Source organism: Sciurus carolinensis, chromosome 16, assembly GCF_902686445.1.
Source record: "Sciurus carolinensis chromosome 16, mSciCar1.2, whole genome shotgun sequence".
Classification (NCBI taxonomy): domain Eukaryota; kingdom Metazoa; phylum Chordata; class Mammalia; order Rodentia; family Sciuridae; genus Sciurus; species Sciurus carolinensis.
This window is the reverse complement of record NC_062228.1, coordinates 47,749,231-47,767,368: the sequence shown is the minus strand read 5'-3', so window position 1 is coordinate 47,767,368 and position 18,138 is coordinate 47,749,231. Positions and strand designations below refer to the sequence as shown.

The 18,138-nt window shown below is 39.7% G+C and overlaps 2 long non-coding RNA genes across 2 annotated transcripts; both read left to right on the top strand.

The window, feature by feature from the left end:
- The first annotated feature begins 9,171 nt into the window (after nt 1–9,171).
- LOC124967213 (uncharacterized) lies at nt 9,172–16,745 on the top strand. Its single transcript, XR_007105492.1, has 3 exons — nt 9,172–9,271; nt 14,595–14,690; nt 16,315–16,745. It is a non-coding gene; the product is annotated as an uncharacterized LOC124967213 (long non-coding RNA).
- LOC124967215 (uncharacterized) lies at nt 9,395–11,643 on the top strand. Its single transcript, XR_007105494.1, has 3 exons — nt 9,395–9,825; nt 9,936–10,030; nt 11,055–11,643. It is a non-coding gene; the product is annotated as an uncharacterized LOC124967215 (long non-coding RNA).
- Nucleotides 16,746–18,138: the final 1,393 nt, after the last annotated feature.

The window sequence follows — 18,138 nt, the reverse complement described above, 5'->3', positions numbered from 1 at the left end:
TTTCCACACTATAATTTCTGTAGTATTAGTTGTATTTTGTGCTTTTTGTAGTTGATTCTTCTTTCTAAAGTGGTTTTGCTCATTTTTCTTTCATTTTTGAACTCTACTAACTCTCATCTCTAGTGTTGTCATCACTTTGTCCCTTTTCCTGCAATCATGTACTTGTGCAGGGGGTCTGACTTTAGAGCACTGAACAAATTGCAAATTATTTTTTATTCCTATTGGAATCGTGTGACAATATTCCTCTTCTCTGGTGTTTTTCAGTGAGTCTTCTTTGTACATATGGGAATTTGGCACAGTTTTCAAAACTTGAAGTAGCTTCAGACACAGTGTTTCTTATTTATTTATTTATTTAGTATTTATTTATTTGGCATATAGAAGAGTTTCTTGGAATAATGTCACTGGTAGTTTCCTGTGAAATTGGCTTTGCCTGGGCAAAGGTACATTTTTTTTGTTTTTCTGCTCAAATTGTGAAGATCATTTTTTGTAACTCGGTCCCTTTGAATTGCCAGGCCTCTGCATTTAGAACCTAAGCAGGTTCAGGAGAACTGCTCTCAGCTGTGAGTCACCCAGTGTCTCTCTGCTGCAATTGACGAATACAGCCAAGCTCTCTGCTTATTTTATAGGTCAGTGCTACCTAGATACCAGGACCAGTCCAAGTATATCTTATAAGAAAAGGGTGCAAAAATCCTCCTATGTAAAACATTTTAAAGAATCAACACCAAACCAAACCAAACCAAACAAAACAAAACAAACCTCCAAAAACTTAGGATCAGGGCTGGGTATATATAGGTCAGTTGGTAGAGTGCTTGCCTCTCATGCACAAGGTCATGGGTTCAATCCCCATCGCTAAAGGAAAAAAAAAAAAAAAGGATCAAATGCAGTAACACTCCTGCCTAGAAGATCAATATATATATCAGTTGTACATTTGTAAACTTGCATTAAACAATTTCAAATTGAAATGAAGAGGGCAGTTCCATTCATCAAAAAGAAGAAAGTACTTAAGAATCAAATTTAAAAAATAAATTATACTCTGAAAATTACAAAATACTTACTCAGTCAAAAACTTGTACATGAAATTCATAGCAACATCTTTTGCAGTAGCTAAATTGTGGAACCTGCCATCACTGGAGAATGGGTAAACAAGGTGGCCTGTCTACATGCAGAATATTATTCATCCTTAGGAAGGAATGAACACATGGATGAACCTTAAAAACATTCTGAGAAATGAAAGAAGCCAGTCGTGAGTCTTCATATGAATGATCCCATACATATGAAAATCACAATAGGATAATTTATAGAGACCAGAGAACGACATCCCCAGTCCTTTTTTGAATTTGACTTAGAGACAGGGTCTCACTGAGTTGCTTAAGGTCTTGATAATTTTCTGCGGCTGGCTTTGAACTCGACATCCTACTGCCTCAGCCTCCCACACTGCTGGGATCACAGGCGTGCACCAGCATGCAGCCCTGGATCACTCTTTATTTAAATCTGGAGACATGCAATGTGTGGAGGGTGGGGAGCAGTGAAAAGTACACATTATTCAATTGACTTGAATGGTCACATATATTAATAAACACACCAATAACCATCGAATTGTTCACTTTCATTTTTTTTTATCGCCTTGAATGACCCACATGTTTCCATGCCTCCTTTTACTACTATCTCTTTTCATATCCTTCCTTTTCATATAAATGGCAGCTCTTCAGGGCAATGAACATTTCTTGTTTTCTTTGTAACATCACCATGACATCCATACAGGTTTTTTCTCAAGTCATTTCTGCTTCCCAGATAGAGGTGTATTTCAGTCCTCAGCTTGTGCCCAGTGCCTCGCTTTCTTGCAAAGTAGAAGAAGTCCTCTTTTGACACTGAAATCTGGGTCGTTGGCCCAATTCATGCCACTTGCTTTACATGAAAATTTCACTGACCCTTGAAATTGGGTATAATCTCTTTCCTCTTACACCAATTTTGTTATATCTCCAAGCTCCATATTCTATTTTCTTGTGACTTTTCATGGTCCCTGGTCCCTGTTTTATACACCCACCATGTATGGTCTTTTTTCTCCCACTTTATATTCCTTAAATACACAGAGATTGTTTATTATTATCATTATCATCATCATCATCATCATCATGAACATTAACTCATGATAATGTTCAAAGTAGTGGTTTTCCCTGTGACATTTCTGTGCACATATATATTGTGTTTTAATTGTATACACCCTCCACTCAACCTTCTCTTGCCTTCTGTTTGGTCCCCTAAGCTAATAGTCCCTCTTGCACTTTCAGGTGTTTTTTTTTTTTTCCTTTTAGTCACCATACATGAAAGAAAACATGCTACATTTGGTTTCTTCACTGACTTACTTTGCTAACATGATTACCTTCAGTTCCGTTAATTTTCCTGCAATTAACATTGTGTATATATACATAATTTCTTCACTAATTCATGTGTTGACAGACATGTAGGCTGATTCTGTAACTTGGCTACAGTGAATATCACCACAATAAAGATAGATATGCAGGTATCTCTTTTGTATGCTGACTTTCTTTCCTTTAGCTTTATACCTGATTTTGCTGGTCCATGATCATGGGAGTTCTGTCCATCTTTTAATACCTTTCATTTTTTTTCTTCAGTGTTTTTATCCTTCAATGTATTCTTTAGTTGTAGGTGGACACAGTTGCTTTTTTAAATTTATTTTTATGTGATGCTGAGCCTAGTGCCTCACACATGCTAGGCAAGCACTCTACCACTGAGCTACAACCCCAGCCCACTTTGAAAATGATTTTAAGAATTACTCAAATCATTTGCATTCATTGGAAAGCAAAAATGATAACCAGAATTTCAGATTTTCTTTTCTTTTGAAGCGCACACATGGGTATTTGATCCAATTAAATGCAAAGCTGAGTCTGTTAGTGATTTAAGTGTAAGGAAGAATGTAAATAGAAACCCGAAAATGTGAAATGGCTGAACAGTGAGGATCAAAACCAACTAAACTTTAACCCAAAATGTGGTCTAAAATGGCAAAAACGATTGTTTGCCAATGTCTCATCTCTTAGATTTATTTCTCGAATCATATAGAACCGTGTCCTTCACATTTCTACTTCCCTATCAGAGAATCACAAAGTTAACATGTCCAAAACACTTCTTGATTTCACACCTCTTCCCAAATGCTTCTAAATGAGAAAACCAAGTACTCAGTAGCTCAGGCCAAAATTCTATTGGGTCATCATTGATAGTTACTTTTTTCTCATCCCCTACATTAGCAAGTCCTCTTTTACCCCAAAATGTATGTCAAACCTGTCCATTTTGCTTTATCCTGTGTCCCTGCTGTTTCTAGTGGAAAGACTGTCATTCCTATCTTTGATTACTACATAGCCCACCTGGTTTACTTGATTTCACTCATGCTCTACCCAATCTACTTTCCACAATTTGAAATTTGTGGTGTTAGACCCATCAGTAGGTTTCCATGATACAGAAACATAGATCCCAAATCTTTTGCCTCTGTGGCCTGTAAACCTTATATGATTTGGGAAATGCCCTCTCTGGGTCTTAAATCCAAACCCATTTCCCCTTCACTGACTGAGCTCCAGTCACACTAGGTTCCTGTTCATGACACAGTCCACGTCTACCTTATTTCAAGGTCTTTAGTGTTACAACCCCTTCTGGTTACTCTTCCACCCTGCCGGTTCCTTACCCTCCAAGCTCTAATGTTACTCTCATCCCTTCCCTAGCAGTTATGCCTCAGGGATTCCCCCCAACCCCAGTTACTGTTTATCAACTCTTTATCTTTTGTATTATTTATCACAATAAGAAATCACCTCATTCTTCCTCTTTTAGTTCTTTAGCCCTGTTTCTCTGACTGGAATGTAAACCTAGGCAATAGCCTATCAACTTACTGTTCATAAGCACCTTTAAAGGGGAGCAAAGCCAGGCAGTAGGAAACTTCAACTTCCAACTGTTAGTATCATCATCTCTGTGCCTCAGGAGTTTTCCAGAGCTGTGAAATAACTGCTGTGCCTATGAAGGACCAGCAGGTCACAGTGAAGAGGAATTATATGCACTGCCTGTTGGTATATAAATAACCTATGAGAGAGAGAGGAATAATTCTGAGACACGTGTTAGTCCAGAAAATCTTACCAGTCAGAATTATGGGGAAAAACCCTGCAAGGTAAGATTGAAGCTAGGATGAATGGGTTTGCATGTTACTCAGTGGTTTAATAGAAGACCTAGAAAGTAGAGTTTCTTTATTTAAAACACTGCAATAAAAACCTAAGTTTCTAAAGCCTTTACTATTGAAATTAAAATGAGGAAACCAGGAAACTAATACCTAAAGTCAGTCTCTCTAGTTGAATTCTCTCCACAAAGATGCTGCTTGTATCATTATTTATTGACAGGATAATTACAAATGTACGACCAACTAATCAGTTGGTAAACAATGCTAGAAATGAGAAATTAGATCTTGCATACTATTACCAGTGCATGCTAAAACAGCAAATTAAAACTGTTTTATTATATTGCAATTTCATTTTTAATAAGTTAAATAATTTTTTTATAGTAAGCAGTTAGTAGTTTTCAGATGTATTTTCTTTCCTTTTATTTGTCATTGCTATTGTTTTTATTTGACACTATTTTGGTTTATATTTATTTATTTTTGTGATCTTTCATTTTTTTATTGTAAACAAATGCGATACATGTTGTTTCTTTTTTGTACATGGAGTCAAGGCATGCCATTTGTGTAATCATAAATTTACATAGGGCAATGTTGTTTGATTCATTCTGTTATTTTTTTCTTCACCCCACCCCTCCCACCCCTCTTTTCCCTCTATACAGTTCTTCCTTCTTCCATTCTTGCCCACCTCCTTAACCCTAGCCCTAAACCTAACCCTAACCCTAACGCTAACCCCTCCCACCCCCCATTATATGTCATCATCCGATTATCAGCGAGATCACTGGTCCTTTAGTTTTTTGAGATTGGCTTATCTCACTTAGCATGATATTCTCCAATTTCATCCATTTTCCTGTAAATGCCATAATTTTATTATTCTTTATACCCGAGTAATATTCCATTGTATATATATGCCACAGTTTCTTTATCAATTCATCAATTGAAGGACATCTAGGTAGGTTCCACAATCTGGCAATGGTGAATTGAGCAGCTATGAACATTGATGTGGCTGCATCTCTGTAGTATGCTGATTTTAAGTCCTTTGGGTATAGGCCAAGGAGTGGGATAGCTGGGTCAAATGGTGGTTCCATTCCAAGCTTTCAGATGTTTTTTCTAATTAGGAAAAAAAATCTCAGTGTCTGGAAATGGAAATAACTGTTACATTTTTAAAAAATATAATGTAAATCCACCTTTTTTGTTAAAGCTATGGCAAGCTAACCCTACCACGTAAGCACATGTATTGCCACTGTCGGGAAGTACACCAATATTTTATGATTCTTTGTAGTTTTGAAATAACGTGAATATTTAGATGTGGAATCAAAATCTCCCCAGTCATCACCTATTTCATCCCATTCTTCCTCATCCACGCATGCAAGCACCCATCATGAATTTGTCCAACTTTTGCTACTTTTTATACATTTACATACATACCCGCATTCCTAACTTAGTATACAACATTAATGTTGTTTTTTATTCAAACTAAATACATCATTATATTATGTGCATCATCTTCTCCTTGATTTATTTTTGTTCAAGATCATGGTTTTAAGACCTTCCTCTATTAATGTAGATGTAATTCGTTGCAGCAAATTGTTGCAGCATAGAAGAAGTTTTATTCACCCTTAATGACAGCATTTCCTTAATGACAGGCATTTCTGGCTTCAAGAAATCATACTGCAGCCAGTCTGGGTGGAGCCGACGTGTAATCCTAGTGGCTCAGGAGGGCTGAGGCAGGAGGACTGTGAGTTCAAAGCCATCCTCAGCAAAAGTGAGGTGCTAAGCAACTCAGTGAGACCCCGTTTCTAAGTAAAATTCAAAGTAGGGCTGGGAATGTGTCTCAGTGGTGGAGTGCCCCTGAGTTCAATCCCTGGTCCCAACTTCCCACTCCCTCAAAACACTCATACTGCAAAGAATATCTGGTTCTATTTCTAACCATATAAATGTATAAATATATTATATACATAGATTAATCAACTTTTTAGTGCATCATAAATAAAATAAACATACAGCTACTAATCAACAAATATTTAGGGGAAACTATAATATGAGAGACAGTTTAGAACCTATAAAGATATGGATATCAGGTAAGGAACAGACATTAAGAACCAAAACAAAACACTCAACAGTAGCACAGACCTAAGTATTATGTCAAGGAAGCAACAGGTATTATAAAAACTCTTTTGAAAATGAATAATAAGAGATCTCTTTAAGGAAATATTTTTGGAGGCACAGGGTCCTGCTGTTGTCTAGGCTGGTCTTGAATTCTTGGGCTCAAGCATCCTCCTACCTCAGCCTCCTCAATAGCTGAGACTACAGGGCATGCTGGTATCTGGCTGAATTTAAAAGTTAAGGCCTGGCATGGTGTGCGTGCCTGCATTATGAGCTGCCTGGGAGGCTCAGGCAGGAGGATCACAAGTTAGAGAACAACCGGGGCAATTTAGCAAAACCCTATCTGGGGGTAAAAAGGCATATATAAAAACCAATGAAAAAAAAGTGATAAAAGATGAGGAAACTAGCAGATAAAATGAGGAAAGTTAACATCCAGCTGAAGAGTTCCAGAAAAAAAAAGGGGAGAAAAGCGAATGGGAGAAAATTCAGTGGACAAATATGAGATTTCAAGAGAAATACAATTCATGATTCTTCAAAATAAAGAGATCCACTGAGTACCCTGTACAAAAGTGATTAAAAAGACTCACACCAATACACACCTCTGTCACATTTAATGAAGAGGTATGAAGAGATGATCCTATATGCTTCCATGGAGAAAGAACAAGAAAATATTAAACTGTCATGGTATTTTAAGAATACAAGGCAAGCTTGAAGACAATAACAGAGAATTCTCTTAAAATTCTAATGGAACACTATTTAAAGTAAAATTCTAAATCTAGATAAATAGCCACCCAAAAGAGTTAGAATAAAGACACTTTTACAATTGTAAATGTCCCTAAATTTTACCTCAAGTTAACCTATCTTTTGCATTTGTTTTTTGTGATGTTAGGAGTTCAACCCAGGACTTGATGCCTGCTAGGCAGGTGCTCTATCACCGAGTCACTTTCCCACTCCCTAAAACCTATCTTAAGGTGATAGAGGAGGATTCACACCCCCCCCCCATAATCAGGGACTAAACAAAGGGGAAAAAAGCTACAGGAAACCAATGACCCAAGGAAAGATCTGAAGGAAATTCCCAAGATGATCAGGTGCTGGTTATGTATTAATCATCTTTCAATCCCTCTAGAACTCACTTTATGCTGGAATTCTGTAATGCTAGGACTCAGAGTCTACAAACATCATCTCTCAGGCTCTTATTTACTGATGAATTTAACATACTCATTTATTAACTCCATAGTGCAGAAGTCTCACAGAGGCCTTATTTTAACTAAGAAAAATTAACATCACTAGTAATGGAACACGTTGATATGTATCTCCTGAGTGCATAAAGAACATTATTTATGTGATATTTCTCCCAAAATGTATGAACTCAAGTTGAAGAATATTGTACAAAATGAATGTACTTTGAACATGCTAGAATTATGAACAGGTAAAGCCGGCAGTGGTGGCTCAGGCCTGTAATCCCTGCTACTAGGGCAGCTGAGGCAGGAGGATAGCAAATTCAAGGCAGGCCTCAGCAACTTGGCCAGACCCTAAGGAACATAATGACACTCTGTATCAAAAAAAAAAAAAAAAAAAAACAAAACAAAACAAAAAAAAACAACAAAAAAACAAAACTAAAAAGGACTGGAGATGTTGCTCAGTGGTACAGAAAACAAATAATAAGGTGGTAGACTTAAACCTACATTATTTGGTAATTCAGAGAATATACAGGGAAGAGTATGTGCCTATACTTGCTTTTTTAAAAATTGTGGGTGGACACAATACCTTTATTTTATTTTTTATGTGGTGCTGATGATCAAACCCAGCGCCTCATGCACACTAGGTGAGTGCACTACCACTGAGCCACAACCCTAGCTCTACTTGGACAAAAGCAGCATCTCATGACAATAACGTATTCTGAAATGTTATTTCTTGCTTTAAAAGACAAGTTTCTTCTCCATTCTAATCCAGAAATACACCTATTTTTAACAGAAAAGTCAGTTCATGTTTACCATATCTTTTTTTTTTTTTTTTTTTTTTTTTTTTTTGTGGTGGTGGTGTTGGAGGATAAACCCACAGGTGATCTACCACGGAGCTACATCCCTTTCCCTGTTTTAAGATTTGCTTTAAGAGTAGGTCTGTGCAAAATTACCCAGCCAAGTCTCGAGTTTGGGATCCTCCTGCCTGAATCTCCCCAGTAGGTAGGCTGAGAGATAGGCACTACCGCACCCGGCTTAATTCATAATAAAATATGTATTTTAATATAAAATTAGGTACGTTGTCTCTCTCCTCCCCTGGTCAACCTTCAAATAAAATTGATGCTTTAGAAAGGTGCCCTTTTATTATCAATTTACAAATGCCTGACGTGAGGTTTAAAGATTAGAAAAGATGCAATCCCAGTGACCCACATTCACACCCAGTCACAAATGGGATCAACAACTCACTCTCTTTGGACTCTCCTCAACCCTGCCTGGGGGTTTGCTGGTACACACAAGCACCCCAAAATCTGGGCTCTTCCCCATCGCTTCGTAAGTCGATCAGGGCTTCACCCTCACCCTCTGTGCTGTGCGAAGTGAGGTCTGGGCTCGGACCTCATCCCTTCTGCAGTGTGAGGGTGAGCCAGCAACTCCAGAAGTGTCTTAGAACCACTATTTTTTGGGTGTGTGTGGTGCTGGGGAATGAACCCCGGGCCTTGTGCATGCACGGCAAGCACTCTACTACTCAACTGTATCCCCAGCCCGCCAGACGTCTCTTGGGCGCAGTCAGTGACTACATGGGCCAAGCCCGGGCTGCAAGCGCAGAGGGATCGATCATTCCCTTGGCGCTGGCTGTGTCTTCGGCCTGGGACTACATTTCCCATAGGCCCTGAGATTCGAAGTTACTTGCGCCGCGAACCGGCGTTACCTCAGTCCTTTGGTCGTCCTATGGCAACGCAGCGGCCTGGGATGAGGAGCACCCGTAGTGGCGGGCGCGCTCCACCTCTGATTCGCTTGTCGCTGGGCTCTGCGGACAGCAGTAAATGGGAGCAAGCCCAGCTTTCGTCCTGAGAGGACTAGGAAGGCCTGCGCTACGGCTCTGGACTACATTTCCCTGAGACCCCGAAGGTCGACCCCACGTGCTGCGGGATTTCAGGTTCCTCTTTATGGTTTGGCGGGACAGTTGGCTTAGCTGTCAGCTGCTGAACGGCATTTGGAATCCAGTGAACTTGGCCAGTTTGTACCCGATGGGAAGTAGGGAAAGGCTAGAGTGAGGAGTCTGGCTCCCGTCCTTTTGTGTTTGGAGCGAGCGGAAGAGAAAGAGAGGGAGAGATTATGATGGTTACTGTGTGTCTTCGTGGTGCGTGATTGTGACCTTGTGTGGTGATGACTCTGGGTTCCCAGAATGGGTATGTGATAGTGCTTCCTGACCGAGTTACACTGCGCATGAGAATGTGCAGAACCAGTGACTGTGGTTGGGACTCTGTAACTTTGTGTATGTTTCAACCCCGTATGTGCAGAAGTTGAAGGTCTGAGACTGGAGTGGGGCGCCTATGGCTTAACTGTTGCGACTGCGACTTGTGTGACCCCTCGGTATGTTTGTGTGAGAGAGAAACAGAGAGACGCCCTGAGTGGGATCCAAGTGGGTTGAAGTCACTAGGGTGAGTCAAGTAGATGCTATCCATTAAGGAGTTGGTTACCAGGTGGTGCTTGTATAAGGCATATAATCAGGATCGTCTGTATTGAGGAAGTGGAAGGAAGTGGAGAACTAGTCAAGGGGACTAAGCCCTTCTTTTCGGTAAGAGAAAGTTACATCTATGTTAAAAATGAGGCTGGGGCTGTAGCTCAGCGACAGAGCGCTTGCCTCACATATGTGAGGCACTAGGTTCGACTCTTAGCACCTCATAAAAATAAATAAAATAAAGGCATGTTGTCCATCTACAACTACAAAATTTTTTGAAAAAATGGATGAGGGAACAAAAATTATAATAATTCACTACAACAAACAAGTATTAATTGTCTATCATGAATTAAAAATATAGAAAATGCAAGATTGTGACTTCAGGCAAAGGAGGCAGGAACTAATTAAAACTATGTGAATGCTCAAAGTACCTTTTTATTTATTTATTTTTTGTGTTGTTGGGGATTGAACCAAGGACCTTGTGCATGCAAAGCAAACACTCTACCAACTGAGCTGTATATCCCTAGTCCCAGAGTACTTTTGAAAATAGGGCTGTTTTCTGTTCAGTGTTAAGTTGGAGAGATGTGGTATAGCTGACTCTTGATTACTCTCCTAAACCTTGACTAGAATTATACTGATAAAAAATTGAAGGAAATAGTCTTCAGTAAATACAGAAAAATAAAATTACAGCCCTGTGGTAACTTGGGCTTACTGCTTTTCCAGACTCTTTCGATCTGTATTTTTTTAAAATAGTTTTTTTTTCTTTTTGTATTTAGTTTTGTAAGAACCTTATTGTATTTATTGGTACATGGTGCCGAGAATTGAACCCAGTGCCTCACACGTACTAGGCAAGTGCTCTATCACTGAGCCACAACCCCAGCCCCTATCTGTATTTTTTTGTATAACATAATTGAGACCATATCATGTTGGATGTTCTTTAATTACCTACTTTTTTTTCCCCATATCATTAGCTATTATTTGCCACTGGATTTTTGAATACGTATAATTCCAAGCTGGAATAGTATATAATCTACATGTGGTTTGAAACAGTATGTTGAACATTGCCTAAGCAGTTCTGGTATTTGCTGTCCACCTGCTATGACTGATCATCTTATCTTTCCTCTCCTGTGACTGCGTATAGTTCATTTTCTTGTACGCTGGATTTTACATCAGTGAACTACACTACATTTCTTTTAAGAGCAAGCGGGGAAGCTCCAGAGAATGGGGAGAAAGGTGATGTGCTTGTGCACAGTGAGTAAGGGGAACTTGGAAGTGGGAAGACTTGTGTGTGAAAGTTCAGCTACTCCACGTCCAGGCCTCAGTCATCTCATGTGATTGTTCTAATAGCCTCCTTACTCATCCCCCTTGTTCCTATGTTGCTCAACTAAAGTTTCTTAGGGGTTCAGGGTGTAGCTCAGTGGTAGAACACTTACTTGGCATGTGTGAAGCTCTGGGTTCTGTCCCCAGCACTGCAGGGGCCAGAGGGGAGGAAGTTTCTTCTTAACACAGCAGCCATGCTGATCCTTCCAAAATATGTCAGTTTATGCCACTCCTTCACTTAAAACTTTCCATGGCTTCCCTCTTCCTTCAGAATAAAAACCAGTCTCTACAGTGGTCTGAGTCTCTGTTACCACTCTGCTCTGATCCAGCATTTTTTCTTAATTCTGCCTCTCTCTCTATTTGAGATTGCTGGTTCCCCTGCATGGAATTTTCTCACTCCTACTATCTACATGGTTTAGTCCTTTGCTTCCTTCAAGGCTTTCTTCACATGATACCAAACTGGAAAAGCCTTCCCTGAGAACATCTCAACAAATGCACAGTCCCTGTCCCCCTTACCATATATTTTTCCTCCATAGTTTTTATCACCAATTTATATATTTATATCTGTTTCCCCCATTTACACCAAAATCAAAATTATATTTCAATGATATTCCACTGTGGTCCCTAACGGACAGGAAATGTGGCTTTGTTCATTATTGTATCAGTAGCATGACGAGCTAGGCCTTGGTGTGTTAACAATGACCAAATATCAGTATTTTAACACAGAAGTTTTCATTCCTATTATATATCGGTCACAGAGCTTTGTACTTGTCTTCCAGCTGGTTGGGTAGCTAGATATTCAAGGCCTTGGAGTCTTTGTTATGGATTGGGTGACCGCTTAGATTTAGTTGTTTAAAATAGAGACCAAAGAAACCAAGAGAGGTTTAATGTTATCAACTTGGTGCATGCATCTGGACGTCTGTGTGTAGATTCTGGATGTGTATAGGCATTCAAACTTGAGGTGTTCATTTTTAATTTAGGTTGTAAGCAGAGTAATGCTGCTTTAGGAAGCTCACATCTTCTCATGCTGTTAGGATTGTGCCCAGCAGCACAGTGTTGTCCCTTACTGTCCCACTCTTTGAAAGTGTGTCGGTGGGTGCAGTGCTTTATAATGGAGCCTGAGTGCATTCCCTCCAGGGAAATGGTTCAGATCCCAGATGAGACTTGGGGTTTAAGTAGCAGTGATTGTTGAGTGGGGTAAGCAGTCCCCACAAACATGTTTATTTTTCTTAATTTTTGATTTCCCTTTATAAGAAAGCATTTTATACTCTAAAAGAATAATAGAATGTTTATATATGTAATACTGGAATAGTAAGCACTGTAGAAGTCCCTTTCGTGCCCTGCCATCCCCCTCAAAGAATAACATCCAAAGAAAGTGGTTTTTTTTAACATTTAGAAATTTTTTTGTAGTTGTAGATGGACAGCTTGCCTTCATTTTATTTATTTTTATGTGGTGCTAAGGATTGAACCCAGTGCCTCACACACACTAGGCAAGTGCTGTGCCACTGAGCTACTGCCCCAGTCCCAAAGAAAGTTTTATATTCATCATTCTGTTGCTCTTATAGTTGTTTTATGACATAGGTTTAAGAGGACATCATTAGGTTTCTATATTTGGAACTTTTAAACAGGATTAGCATATATGCATTTTTAAGCACTGTAGACTCTTAAAGTTGTAAAGGAACTCAGATTTTGTTCAATCTAAGTATCCAAGATAATGGAATAGTTATGTCTTGTATTACTAAGATATCGCATCCCCTCTGGCCGCAGAGAGAGACACGACAAATGTCTGAAGCTTTGGAAGTTTATTGTGCACAGTTCCTCTCCTACGCTTCTCTTACCCATAGCTTCTGCGCACTCCCAGCTTCCCTTCTCCCAGCTTCTTCCACTTCTTCCGCGTACTCCCTGCTTCCAGCTTGGCTTCAGCTTCAGCCGCCGCCTCCGCCGCCTCCGCCGCCTCCGCCGCCTCCGCCGCCTCCGCCGCCTCCGCCGCCTCCGCCGCCTCCGCCGCCTCCGCCGCCTCCGCCGCTTCTTCTGTCCCCCCTCGCTCTCCCACCCACCAGGCTTATATACACTTCAACCAATCAGGGGAGAGTACACGAGATAAACGCGGACAGCTGCAAGCATAGGATGGGTACACGAGGGGGGCATGCTCTAGTCACATCGTTAACTAGGCAATCATTGGAATTCGCTGGTTGTTTACTGTATAGCTGGCCGCTTTTGGCTCAGCGTCAGGCGCCATCTTGACCATGCCTAAGGCTGGGGGTCCCGGAAACCCCCACACTAAGATGAAATACATAATCAGTTTTCAAAAGGTTTTTCAGTAACTTGCTTTGTAAAGAAAAATGCATATGATTTCATCAAATAATGAAGATCCTTAGCATTTAGTATATTTTTAAATTATGCCAAACTCCTTTTATGTGCAATAGAAGTTTTGTTTTAATTTTTGTAGCTTATGTCTTCCTTTAATAGGAAAAAAGGGAAGAAAACAGCACATAAATATTAAAAGTTCATGATAAATCATAAATTGTATGTTGGATGTGTCCATTGTAAAATTTTTTCAGCTTTGCCGTATGTTTGAAATTTTCTATAATAAAAATGGAAAGTCATGGATGAATGTTTAACAAAAAGTCAGAGTAATTTGCCACACTAGAATTTGCTGTGTTTTTCTGCCCTAGAAAAAAAATTTATTCATAAAAAATAAATGTTTTATTCGTTCCTAACCCTAGCCATTGGATAGATAGTGTCCCATTGTATAAAGGAGATTTGTCTTCAGCCTCAGGATTATTCCTGAGCATGGAGGTTCTTTGTTCTAGTCATGCTCATTTTACTCTGCTTACCTCTGTATCCACTCTGCTCTTGCCCATTTGACCAATGTATCTTCTCCGTCCCTCAGCGTCCTTCTCCATCTCTTTTATATTAAAAACGTTTGTTTGGATCTCATCAGTATCACATGGGTTTGTCATTTCAGGAATTGGTAATGTTCAGGGACCTGGCTGTAGACTTTTCTCAGGAAAAGTAGGAGTGCTTGGCCCCTGCTCAGAGGGATTTATGTCGAGATTTGATGATAGACAACTACAGCAACCCAGTCTTACTCACTAAGGTTATCGATTCCCAAATGACTTATGAATTTCGGGTGTGTCTTTCAATTGTCTGGGTGGGTGTCTACCTTCCTAGGGAATTGTTTTGTTCTTTGTAGACAAGGAAACAGGCAGGCTGCCCATTGTGGTCCCTTTATCTTCTCCATACTTTAGACCTTCATACCCTCTTGTCTTTCCTGTAGTTGCCTGTTTCCTTGAGGACTAAGGACTAGGTTTGATTCAGAAACAGCAGGAGTATATCTTTTTTTTTTTCTTGTAAACAGAACTCTCTACTCCTAAACCTGATGTGATTTCCCTATTGGATCAAGGCAAAGAACCATGGATGGTTTCGAGGGACATTATGGAAGGATGGTGCCCAGGTAAGTAAGAATTTTGAACAGGTGGGCAGGCAGTGCCTTTAAGAATCAGCTGGTCAGGGAGGCAGAACCTCAGTGGTGTCTACAGAGGCATATTCCTCAGTGGCCCATTCAGTGGTGTGGGGAAGCATGCTGCTCATTTGTTATTCTTCATACCTTTTGTATATATGTGTAAGTATGTATGTATGTATAGGTATGTGCACACAAAAACACTCTTGTTTGAAATATTTTGTAATAAAAACTACCTTCTTGCCCAGCTTATGTGAGGCAACCCCCAGTACCATAAAAATAAAATGAGACAAAACAACTTCAGACTATTAGTGAAAGTAATATAGAAATGGGTTGGCCAGTTAGGATGCTGTGTTAGAAATTTACATACAAGAATAGGTTAGACCAGGGTCAGCAAACTATGTATGGCCTATGGGCCAGTCATGTGTTATGGTAAATAAAGTTTTATAGGAACATAGCTACACTCTCACTTAAATATTGTCTGTGACTGCTTTTGGGCTACAGTGGCCAAACTGAGTAGTTGCAATGAAGCCTGTATGGTTTACAAACCTAAAATATTTTCTATTTATTATCTGGCCCTCTAAGAAAAATTTGCCAGACTGGGCATGTAGCTTGTCTAGCACATATGAGGTCCTGGGTTTGATCCCTAGCACCATAAAAAAACAAAAAAACAAAAAAAGAAAAAAGAAAAGTTTGCCAATACCTATTTATTAACAGAAGAAATGTTGAAAATAATTAATTCAGGATATTTTAAAAATTTTGAACCAATAGGATTGGCTATTGGATATGTTAGCCTGCAATATGATGGAGAGGGTAGAGCTAGGGATCATTAGCACATAGTTATAAAGCTGTAAGATTGGTGAGTAATTTGGTAAATAAGTGCAATACTGAGAGGAGAAGAGGCCCAAGGACTATGTTGTGAGGTATACTTCCAGTTAGATGTACATTGGATTGATCAACAACCTTGTTTGCCCAAGAGTGTAGTTTTTTGGACACAAGACTTTTCAGCACTAAAACTAGAATACTCTCAGGCAAACCAAGGTACTTGGTCACCCCAGATGGTACCTTTTCTTTTTTTGATACTGGGGATTGAATCCAAGGACCCTTAACCCCTGAGCCACATGCCCAGTCCCATTTTAAATTTTGAGATAGGGTCTCACTAAGTTGCTTAGGTCCATGCTTAGGCTGGATTTGAACTTGCAATCCTCTTGCCTTGACCTCCGAAGTCACTGGGATTATAGGCGTGTGCCACCTTGCCCAGCCCCAGATAATATTTAAAAGGCAACTGAGAAGGACCGGTGAGTAAGGCTGGCAAGTCAACTATCACATGCTGCTAGCAGAATGATAACTGGCCACTAGATTTAACAAAAGAGGGTTTGGGCCATATTAGAATGAATGATTTTTTTCAGTGGAGTTATGGTCGGAAGCCCAAGTGAAATGACTTTTAAGGAAAGTGGAAGAGAGTCTGAGAAATTTTACTCTTTTGGAATCTTCCTGCTCCCCCACCAAACAATGCAGACAAACCAAATAGGAGAGCAACTAAGAGGACAAAATATAAATCCACAGAGAATGTCTATATCAAAACTATGTGACTAATTATCCCTCTATGTCCTGTAAGAAGAATAATTGGAAATATACTGCCAGCTCAAGACCCTTTTGGTGTCTGGAACTTTGTGATGAAGTGGAAGCAGAGCAAGAGAGTATGTAACAGCTCTGAGAAGAAGATCACAGACTTACTCTCTGGAAAATTCAATAGTCCATTATGAGGGCAGCAACTGAAAGTAGAGGAATTTTGTATCTTTTTATAGGCAGGTGAGTACAGGGTAAATGCCACCATGTAAAAGTATCTTAGCAGACTGGGCTCCATAAACTCTTTTTTTGGCCGGGGGAAGGGCAGTGCTAGGGATTGAACCCCGGGTGCTGTACTAGTGCACTACATTCCCAGGCCACCAAAGCCTTTTTCAAAATTTAAGCTAAGTTCTCACAGGGCACAGTGGTACATGCCTGAAATCCCAGAGGCATGGGAGGCTGAGACAGCAGGACCTCAAGTTCCAGACCAGCTTCAGCAATTTAGTGAGACCCTAAGCAACTTAGTGAGACTGCCTCAAAATAAAAATATAAAAGAAGGACTGAGGATGTAGCTCAGTGGCTAAGTCCCCCTGGGTTCACACCCCAGTACCAAAAAAATAAAATTTTATTTTAGATAAGGTCTCAAGTCTGGCCTTGAACTTGTGATCTTTCTGCTTCAGTCTCCTAAGTCACTGGGGTTGCATGCATATGCCACTGTGCTTGATTTGGGCCCCATAAACTCTTGAAATTAAACTATAGTTGCCTTTCAGAACACCTACCAAGAGGATACACTTCTGGGAGTAGAATCCAGATTGAACACGACACGAACAACAGGGGCAAAAAGAAGAAGAACTAGATAAACGTTCAGGAGGGGAAGTAGAAGAATCGCCACTCTTTAGGATATGCTAGAGACTATACTTAGGTTTACTTCATAGAAAGTCACAGAGAGGGAGCTCTAATGCCATGAAGCTACGGAAGCTATCCTGGCCTAACCCATCCTTCTAAAAGTAGCACAATGCTCCATTTCAATAAAAATTGAGTAAGAGAGTTAAGATAGATTACAAACTGGGGGTCTGGTGATGCATGCCTGTAATCCCAGTGGCTCAGGAGACTGAGACAAGAGGATCGCAAATTCAAAGCCAGCCTCAGCAATTTAGGAAGGCCCTAAGCAACTTAGTGAGCCCTTACCTTAAAATTAAAAAAGGCTTAGGGATATAGCTCAGTAGTAAAGCACCTCTGTGTTTAATCCCCAGTATCCCTCCTGCCACGCTGTTTTTTTTAAAATGGATTACAAAAATGTATTTAGTTACCATATGACCCAGCAGTATCATTTCTGGATGTATATCTTAAAGAATTGGAAAACTGTGTCTCAAAGAAATATCCATACATTCATAGAATTATTCACAGTAACTAAAAGGTGGAAGCAACCCAAATGTTTAGCAATGGATGAACAGATAAACAAAATGTTGTAGATACATATAATAGAATATTAGCCTTAAAAAAGAATAAAATTCTAATTCATGCTACAACAGGGATGAAGCTTAAGGATACAATGTTAAACAAAAGAAGACAGTCTCAAAAGACAAATAGATATGATCTCACTTAGATGAGCATTATCTGGAATAGTTAAGCTCATAGAAACTGCAGACAGAATGATACCAGAGGCTGGGTGGAGGTGGAAATGGAAAGTTGTTCAATGAATACAGAGTTTCAGTTTTGCCAAATGAAAGAGTTGTGGAAATTGCACAACAACGTGAATGTACTTAACACCATTGCATCATACTTTTAAAAAATTATTTAAGACGGTAAATTTTGTGACATTTGAACAAAGAAAAAAGGAAGCTGGGGCAGAAAAAGCCGTTAATGCAAATGA